Raw genomic sequence first — 9,987 nt, 5'->3', positions numbered from 1 at the left:
AAAGTCGTGAGCCTCTGATATAATGTCTTAACGCCCATCATGCATCTGGTTTTACATGTCTGTGCAATGGGAACAAGAAGCATCCATTCCTCTACCACTGCCACCACTGCCCAAGATTTAACTTTTAGGAAGAACCCAAGGCACCAAAACTGCTTGCAAGTCATCACACTAACAGCATTTTAACAAGGCAATCCCCAACCCGGGGGGGGGGGGGTTTACGGAGAATAATTTGCCAGTTATGTACACTCTGTGGGGCAACTAAGTAATTTTAGACCCTGAACGTTTACTATTCTATTGAGGGGAGGGGAGGCCTTTACAGTCATGGTACTACTTCAGCAATGAAGTGGACAATTGGCATTTCTTTTCTCCCTACAACCCCCTGTCCTGCTCCAGTACCGCTGACCGCCATACCACACTTGATAGCTGCTTCTACATTCTTGATATGTTAGAGTAGGGTTGGGAAGCTTCAGGCCTGACAGACAGAATACAGGCCTCCAGACCTCTCTATCTGGCCCACAGAACTCTCCCCGAGATGCACACACACTTCACCAGTCCATACCCCTCTCCCCAGGTCACACCTCCTCCATCCAGACCACACACCCTCTCTCCAAGACACACCTCTTCCCCAAAGAAAATACAGTGGTACCTCAGGTTACAGACGCTTCAGGTTACAGACTCCGCTAACCCAGAAATAGTACCTCGGGTTAAGAACTTTGCTTCAGGATGAGAACAGAAATTGTGTGGTGGTGGCGCAGCGGCAGCGGGAGGCCCCATTAGCTAAAGTGGTACCTCAGGTTAAGAACAGTTTCAGGTTAAGAACGGACCTCTGGAACGAATTAAGTTCTTAACCAGAGGTACCACTGTACCCTCAGGTTCGTGTCTCCGCTCCTCCACATGCAGCTGCTGGGTGACCTTGGGCCAGTTACACTTCTTTGAAGTCTCTCAGCCCCACTCACCTCACAGAGTGCTTGTTGTGTGGGAGGAAGGGAAAGGAGAATGTTAGCCGCTTTGAGACTCCTGAAGGGGAGTGAAAGGCGGGATATCAAATCCAAACTCTTCTCTTCCTCTTCTTCTCCCTCTCCCCAGGCCACATGCCCACTCTACAAAACCTAGAGTCTCCTTAGTCCACACACACCTGCCTCCAATACAAACCCTCTCTCCTCAGGACATACCCCTCACCGGCCCTGCTTTGCATCTTGCATACTTTCCCCCGGCTGGGATGCATCATTGAGCTCTGATCATGCCTTTTTCTCGACTGGATGAAGGATAGAGAGGGGCGGGCAAGAATGTGTGTAGAAACTAGTGTGACCATGGCACAATCTAGATGTTTCACTTTGGGAATGTAGCTGCAGAAGACAAATCCCCAAAGGCCTTGGAGGCAGCAATCTGATTACATCAACTGACTGTGTGTGTGTGTGTGTGTGTGTGTGTGTGTGTAATACACAAACTGGCCAGCAGCAACAGTTCTTACATAAGGAAGATGGGTGGGGTGGAGAGTTAGGGACGGCAGGGGGGGGGGAGAAATTCAATTCAGTTCGCAGTTAAAGCCGAACCACCACCCCCAATTTCCAAAACAATATGAGAAGCGAAGCCCAGTGACCCTTCAAAAATTGCAGTTCTCTGAATTTTGCGAGGGTACCCACCCCATGCATTGAACGTGGGACCTTCTGCATCTGGATCAGACACTGAACTACTGTCTCGTATAAAAGCGAGACTCCAGTCCTCATAACTGTGAACAGGAACTTGTGCCAAGTCAGACCTTTGGTCTTTTGGAGTCCGCATTGCCATCACTGACAGGCAGTGGCTCTCCAGGACTTCAGGCACGTACATAGAGTGTCTCCCAGTTGTCCCTGGATATATGATGGACATTAAACCTAGGGCCTTCTGAACCTGGGACCTTCTGCATGCAAAGCAAGTGTTGTGCCCCCCCCTTCATATCTTTTCCCCACCCCAGCTTCTCCTGCTTTCTCAAGTTAGCTTCTGGAAAGGCAGCCTTGCTGCGTATCTTCCCCAAGCAAATAGGATTAACCAGGAAGGACAGCCAAGCAGCCTTCAGCCTTGCTGGGAACAGCATGTACAACAGTGCGAAACCTCACACCCCTCAGGGCTTGAGGCCTCTGAGCTGCAAAGCAAATGCAGAGAGGAGGAGCACTGGGGTGGGGGGTGGGGGACTTGCAGGCCAGGCACTCTCCACACAGATCAGGAGACAATGAAACCTCCATGGTCAGGGGCAGTCTGCCTCTGAATACCAGTTGCTGGCAATCACAAGTGGGGAGAGAGCAGCTGCAGTCAGGTGTCAGGTCCTGCTTGCAGGGTTCCAAGGGGTCTCTTGTTGGCCACTGTGCTGTATGCTGGACTGGACGGGCCTTTTTCCTGACCCAGCAAGGCCCTTCTTACATTCATAAGAGGGTTAAGGGAAGGGCCATAGCTAAGTGGTAGAGCATCTGCTTTGCATGCATAAGTCCCAGGTTCATTTCTGGATATTGTGATAGGAATTTTGAGGTCTTAAAGGTAAAGGTAAATAGACCCCTGACCATTAGGTCCAGTCGTGGCCGACTCTGGGGTTGCGGCGCTCATCTTGCTTTACTGGCCGAGGGATCCGGCGTATAGCTTCCGGGTCATGTGGCCAGCATGACTAAGCCACTTCTGGCGAACCAGAGCAGCGCACGGAAATGCCGTTTACCTTCTGCCGGAGCGGTACCTATTTATCTACTTGCACTTTGACGTGCTTTCAAACTGCTAGGTGGGCAGGAGCAGGGACCGAGCAACGGGAGCTCACCCCGTCAGGGGGATTCAAACCACTGACCTTCTGATCGGCAAGCCCTAGGCTCCTGTGGTTTAACCCACAGCACTACCTGCGTCCCTATATGATAATGTTCATAAGTGTACCAACCAAGCACGTACATAGATCAGCACAGGAAGAACGACCTGAAACCATTTTGATTCCCAAACTGACCAAATGTTTTCCCCGCAAGGGGGGGGGGGTCAGGAAACCTTCCCATTGTCTCAGGAATTGAGTAATCAGCATTTTAATGGGTGACAGACTATCAGGAGAGGCAGTCAGATAACCTGGCAAACAGGAAAAACAACATTTAAATTTCTGTTTTAGACCGCCTTTTCTGTGATGTAGGTATGATGTATCTGAGGGGTAGTCTTAGGTTACACCCCTTCTGTGATGTATGTATGATGTTTCTGGGGGTGGTCTTGATCTACAGGGTGGCAATTTCAAAAGTCTTTATAAGGCCTTGCGCGCCATTGTTCTGAGTTCCTCCTCTCTCCTGCGGGTGAGGGGAGCACCCTGTTGCAACAGATCAATAAAGATCAAGCTTACTAGTTGCTTTGCTTCTCAATATTCTCTGGTGGGCCTCTGTTATTTTCTCCTACCAATAGGGAACCTACATAAGGACTCTATATGGGCTCTAAGATACCCCATAAGGGAAAAGGGAAATTTTTGTTTACAACAGTAGCGCTAGGACTCTCTCTCCAAAATCCCAGAGATCTGTCCCAGCCACTGCAGGCAGTACTGAGCTTGATGGGCCAGCTCTGTATAAGGCGGCTTTCTCTATTCCTCTGCCTAAGGGAAGAGCTGTATCTCAGTGTTAAGAGCATCTGCTTTGCATGTAGAAGGTACCAAGTTCAATCTAGCCGTCCCATCAGATTGCAGCCAGCAAGGCCAGTGATTAGGGATGATGGAATTGTTTGGAGGATGCTGCATAGACGACCCCAGGTGTAGCTAGGGTCCACTGAGCTGGGTGGACCAGTGGCCTGACTCAGTATAAGCATAGCTTCTTGGGCTAGTTGAAAATGCTGGAAAACAGATAAAAAGAAGCTGAACAGAGGTGGAACTGTACCAGTGCAGGGCAGCACCCCAAAGTTCTCATTCCTTCCTTCTGCGCAGTCCCTCCATAGCTACACATCAATGACTAGACAAAGAAATAAAGGGGCATTCTCTAACCAGGAAGCTGGCAGTCTTTGGTGCATCATTACCTGGGTAACTCCTGTCTCTAGGCCTCAAATTAGGCTCATTAGGTGGCTAATTTGAGGAGGCAGAAATAGCTCTTGCTAAAGAGCTCTTTGGAGGAAACACCTGGAGACAGAGTCCGTGCGTGCAAAGAAAGTTCTTCTCCCACGCAGGCACGGGCAAAGTCTTCCACCCTGGCGGGACAGGGACTTTATGAGAAGTTGCTCAAGCTCTGATTGGCCAGCACTTGGCACACAGTCACAGATGAAGGGCGGGGGGCTGCTCATAACATCCCCAATTACAGGGAACATAGGAAGCTGCTCTCTTCTTCCAAGTCAGACTACTGGATCCATCAAGTTCATTGTTGTCTACTCCTTCTTCCAAGTCAGACTACTGGATCCATCAAGTTCATTGTTGTCTACTCCTTCTTCCAAGTCAGACTACTGGATCCATCAAGTTCATTGTTGTCTACTCCAGGGACTGAGCAGGAAGTAGATCTGGATTTACTGGAAGACAAGAGCAGAGGGAGGTGATTTATACTGAAACAGACCATTGGTCCATCGGGCTCAATATTACCTACTCTGACTGGTAGAGTCTTTCCAAGACTTTCTCAGCCCTATCCGTAGGTGTTGGAGATTGAATCTAGGACTGAGCTATAGCCCTTCAGAATATTTCAGATTAGCTACTTTGAGCTGCACCAGGGGTGAGGGGGGACACATCATATATTCACACACAAAATATTTAGAAGGTGTGTGTTCTTTTTAAAGTTTTGCTTACAAAATCTAAGACAAACATGCCTAAACCAGATACCAACTGATTTAGAGCATCAGATCTCCACACTACCCAAAATGTGTTTTGATGAAAGATTTCCAGAAGAGCTACATCACTGGCCATCGGCCCATAGAAAGGTTACACAGAGACCCAGACCATTGCTCAGAAGTACAATGCCCTCAGAGCACTGTGTACCTACTGGACAACTGCTTAGGCCTGATGGCCCAGCAAAAGCCATCCAGCAGGAGGTTGCTTTAGCAAGTACAGATTCACACTGCATCCATGGAGTTTCAAGCACTGCTGGATATAATCTCTGGCACTTTTGAAAGACCCAACCCCAAAATTGAGATTATCCAACTGGTCTTAATATTTAACCAATTTAAGGCTCTTGGGGCATTCACCAATGGAACACGGTGTCCTCTGTTCATTGAATGTGAAGGGACACCTGACCATTAGGTCCAGTCGTGGCTGACTCTGGGGTTGTGGCGCTCATCTCGCTTTATTGGCCGAGGGAGCCGGCGTACAGCTTCCGGGTCATGTGGCCAGCATGACTAAGCCACTTCTGACGAACCAGAGCAGTGCACGGAAACGCCGTTTACCTTCCCGCCGGAGCGGTACCTATTTAACTATTGGCACTTTGACGTGTTTCAAACTGCTAGGCTGGCAGGAGCAGGGACCGAGCAACGGGAGTTCACCCTGTCATGGGGATTCGAACTGCCAACTTTCTGATCGGCAAGCCCTAGGCTCTGTGGTTTAACCCACAGCACCACCCGCGTCCCCCTCTGTTCATTAGGGATGGGCAAATCTGTCATTTTCTCAGCCGTCACATTTCCACAGTAGTTCACAATTTTTTTGCTTTACTAAAGAAATTAACCAGCATTTTAAGTGCACATTACATGCTTTTTGGTAGGCATTTTTACCTAACGTGCATATTTTCACAGTTTTTTTAAATGAAATTGGGCTTTTCTGTATTGTTTTAACAAATGCATGCATTTTTATGCACACTTTATTGTGGCACATGTTCACTTGGTTGGAGAGCTGTATAGCAAAACCCAGAGAAGCATGGATTTCAAAGGATAGCGTGATTTCATTTTGGGAGCTGTTTTGAGATGTGCAAATTAGGTAGAATCAGGGCTTTTTTTATATAGAAAAGGAGGTGTCAGAGGTTGTTGAGCTATTGAGCTTTTTTTAAGGGAACACCCACCTTCTCTTCTTTGCACCAACACCACTTTTGGCACTAATCGTTGCAACCACATGCTTGCTGCGTGATCACTGAAGAGGTGACAGAATTCAGAACAAATTCATTCCCCAGCCCTACTGTCCGTTGACATGGCTACTGATGATGATGCCCACTGGGTGTGGAACCTGCATGCAACACAAAGGATCTGGGTCTCGTTTCAGACATATTCTGTGAGTTCCATAGGACTGGGAAGTTGTCAAAGACTGCATTCCCTCAGAGCCATTCTGTGTGGAGCTACATGCCAGCAGTGGATGGGGCAAGGTCTAAAAGGGTTGGGGTGCCCTTTTTTCTTTTTCTCTCTTGGTGCCCCATTCCCCCCCCGCTCCCCCCCCACTGTTGCCCCCTTTATCTCTCTCTCTCCACCCCATTTTATATTTTTTCTCTTTTGACACTCCCTTACTTTCTCTCTCCCTCTGCAGTGCCAGCCACTTTTGTACCCATTTTTTCCATCCTTAAGGGGCACAGGTGGCGCTGTAATCTAAACCACTGATTCAGGGCTTGCTGATCGGAAGTCCGGCGGTTCAAAATCCTCGCCACAGGGTGAGCTCTTGTTGCTCTGTCCCAGCTTCTGCCAACCTAGCAGTTCAAAAGCATACCAGTGCAAGTAGATAAATAGGTATCACTATGGCAGGAAGGTAAACGGCATTCCCATGTGTTCTGGCTTCCGTCACAGTGTTCCATTGCACCAAAAGCGGTTTATTCATGTTGGCCACATGACCCGGAAAGCTGTCTGTGGATGAACACCAGCTCCTCAGCCTGAAAGTGAGATGAGCACCGCACCGCGTAGTCACCTTTGACTGAACTTAACCATCCAGGGGTCCTTTACCTTTATACCTTTATCATCCTTACCACCCATCCAGACCCACATATAGCAACAGGGCTGCATGTTGCCTACTCCTGGCAGAAGTCATTAGCCGTGGCAAGAGAACCATGATATGTGGTGGACTGGTGTGAGATTTTGAAGTGCTGCAAACTTACCTCTACAAACTTTAGGATTATCCCTCTAACACTGAACTGCAATGTCAGAAACTGCCTAGGAACCCTATGGCTGTATTCAGTGTTTTTTTCCTTTAAAAATGTTTAGGGCTACTCTCATTTTGACTCAATAAAATCACCATTTTATAGTTCAATCGGGGGGAAATAAAAACAATAAATGGACAAAAGTACAAAGATTCACAAAATGTGTGGGGGAATGCGTACCCCTGCGTATCCCCAGAAAAAAAGCACTGGCTGTATTTATACGTTGTGTTTTCTGTCCTCCAAATCCTACTACTACTCCCTTGTCCCCCACTTCTTATTTATTTATATTTATAAAAGTATTTCTATACCGCTTTAATGTCAAATATCAAGGTGGTGTACAGCTTAATTCTGCACTCAGCTTGATGGGATTGTTCTGGTTTGATCAGACCATAGTTTGCTGTTACGTCCAAACTGGCAAACTGTGTGATTTGAGTGAACCCTGCTAACCAGAATTGCTAACAAGGACTGCAAACTATACTTTTTAAAAAAATGTCAAGAGCATCCAGTAATATTTGTTAGGATTTATTAAGCACCTAAACTACTCAGTGCTGCCCTGCCAATCAACAACTTCAGACTTCCCCAGCCTGGTGCCCTCAAGAAGTTTTGGTCACAGCTCTGAGGAATCCCAGCCAGCATTGTCCAAAACATCTGGAGGGCACCAGGTTGGGAAAAGCTGAAATACAATAATGCATAACTTTGGCTACTGCATTACAATTGGAAGGAGAATCCAGGAAAAGACAATAGACTTCCGAAGTTGCTCAGGTAATACCAAAGTATTTATTTATTAAAAAAAACTTAACATTCTGTTCATAAAAGATATCCAAGACTCTTCACAGAAGCAAATAAAAAAAAACATTTTTTTTAAATCCGTGCAGAATTTTTGTGAAAGTATATTCTAACTATGGATGGTGTGTGTGTGTGTGTGTGTGTGTGTGTGTGTGTGTGTGTGTGTGTAGAAGAGAGGCTGTCCCTTGAAACACAGGCAACACAGATGGTGGTAGAAGATGCCACAGTTCACCCTGCTTGGCACCGTCACTGCAGGACTTTGAGGCAGATGCCCAGAGTCCATTCAGCAGAATGAGCAGGAGGGTCTCCAAAAAACAGCAGAGCTGGCTTATCACAATTTGAAGTGAAACCATGTGTATTACCATCTAAAGAGGAGGATATAAGATCATTAAGTGTTTGGAATGGCTAGGGGATAGACGACTGTCAATTTCGCTTTTTCACATTTCCAATCTTAGCTTAGTTCAGTTTGCAACATTTCTGCACAGTTTGCTTTTAAAAAAAAAGTCATTGTGAAAATTCATCATATTATTTTGAAGCAAATGTCTTCCAGTATACACATTTGGGTATGCAATTTCCCCTGATATATACATTTTTGCAAAGCATTTTTTTCTTAATAGAATGCATTTTTGTATGTTATTTTCATGAGTATAAGCATCTTAATGCACACTTTCCCCCCAACATACACATTTTGCAGATGTGACATGGTCTATAAACTGCATTGCAAAATCCGGAGAAATGTGCATGTCAAAGGATAGACAAATTTTGGTTTGCACATTATTCTGGGAACTGTGAATTAGAGAGTTTCTCTTTAAACTGTGAAACAAACTGAATTTTTCTCCCATCCCAAGATTGCACCACTGCAGCCCCAAAACAAGTATAGATTCCACCCTGACGTGCTTAAAAGCTGGAGTAACAACATTGGTCTATCCAGCCCAGTACTGTCTGGACTGAATGGGAGCAGCTCCCTAGGAAATTAGACAGGGTCTTTCCCAGCCCTACCTGAAGATTTTGGGGATTGAACCTGGGATCTTAAGAATCAAAGAACTGTAGAGTTAGAAGGAACCACGAAGATCATCTAGCCAAACCCCTGCAATTCAGGAATCTTTTTTGCCCAATGTGGGATTCGAACCCACAAGCCTAGTAGAGTCTCGTGCTCTACCAACTGAACTATCCCTCCTGCGTGCAAAGCAGTGCTCTACTACTGAGCTACAGTAGGTAGAATTGGTTGGTACTATTCCACCGGAGCTCTTTTGTTTCAGCTCAGGAGAAACCCATTATGAGTTAGTGATCCAATAAAAAAAGCACGGGACTGAGTGTTTTTCCCCTTGCCTCATTTCTTCCCAAGGGAAAACCGGCTCTTTAGCAATAGAGCAGAACAAATGGCAATCCTAGAAGACCCAATTTGCCATTTGCTCTGACTGAGCACTAAAGAGCAGCTTTCCCTGGGGGAAGGCACTGGGACAAGAGGGATTGTGGATACATCCCAAGACACACAGCGCTCCCCTTGGGCATTTGCTAGGCTTTCTCCACATAACACCAGGTACAGAACCATGAGCATAGGCATCTAGTTGTGTGGTGGTGAATTTTGAAGTGCAGGAGCTCCTCATGGCAATCCCTGTAACCCTGCCCCTCAGGAGAATCCAAAAAACGCAACAAGAGCTATTGATTCTATATTGTAGATCATTACAGACACACATATACAAAGAGCAAACCATACAGCATACTGCCCAACTTACAAATATCAGCCAGTCTGCAATCCTACACATACTTTTCTAGGAGTAAGCTCCATTAAAAACAGTACTGACTGCATAAGTTCAGCTTGCAAAGCACTCTAACCAAAGATCTTCACCCTTTTAATTAGAAGTGCAGTGCGTTCCTATTTAAACTGCTAGTGAGAATAACTCTATCTGAGAAAAGGGAAAAAAGTGTCCAAGCCTCTGCCTGAATGTGGGCTTCATTTGCTGACTTTCTCATATTTGTCACAAACTTGAAAGACTCATTATCACCTTCATTCACCTGCCAGAGCAAGAAGAGTTCATCAGTTCCCCTGGTGCACCAACAGATGGTTTCATCACTCTTGCTCTGGGTGGGTGGGGGGTGGAGTCCTGAAGCTGAGCTCGCACTGTGTCCCCGTTCACTACACCATTGTCAACATCTCTTCTTGTTCCCTGGATTGCTGCCAGGCCAGCTCTGTGAGCATGAATGATCT

Source organism: Podarcis bocagei (genome assembly GCF_964188305.1).
Source record: "Podarcis bocagei genome assembly, chromosome: Z".
NCBI lineage: Eukaryota > Metazoa > Chordata > Lepidosauria > Squamata > Lacertidae > Podarcis > Podarcis bocagei.
This window is presented reverse-complemented; position numbering follows the sequence as displayed.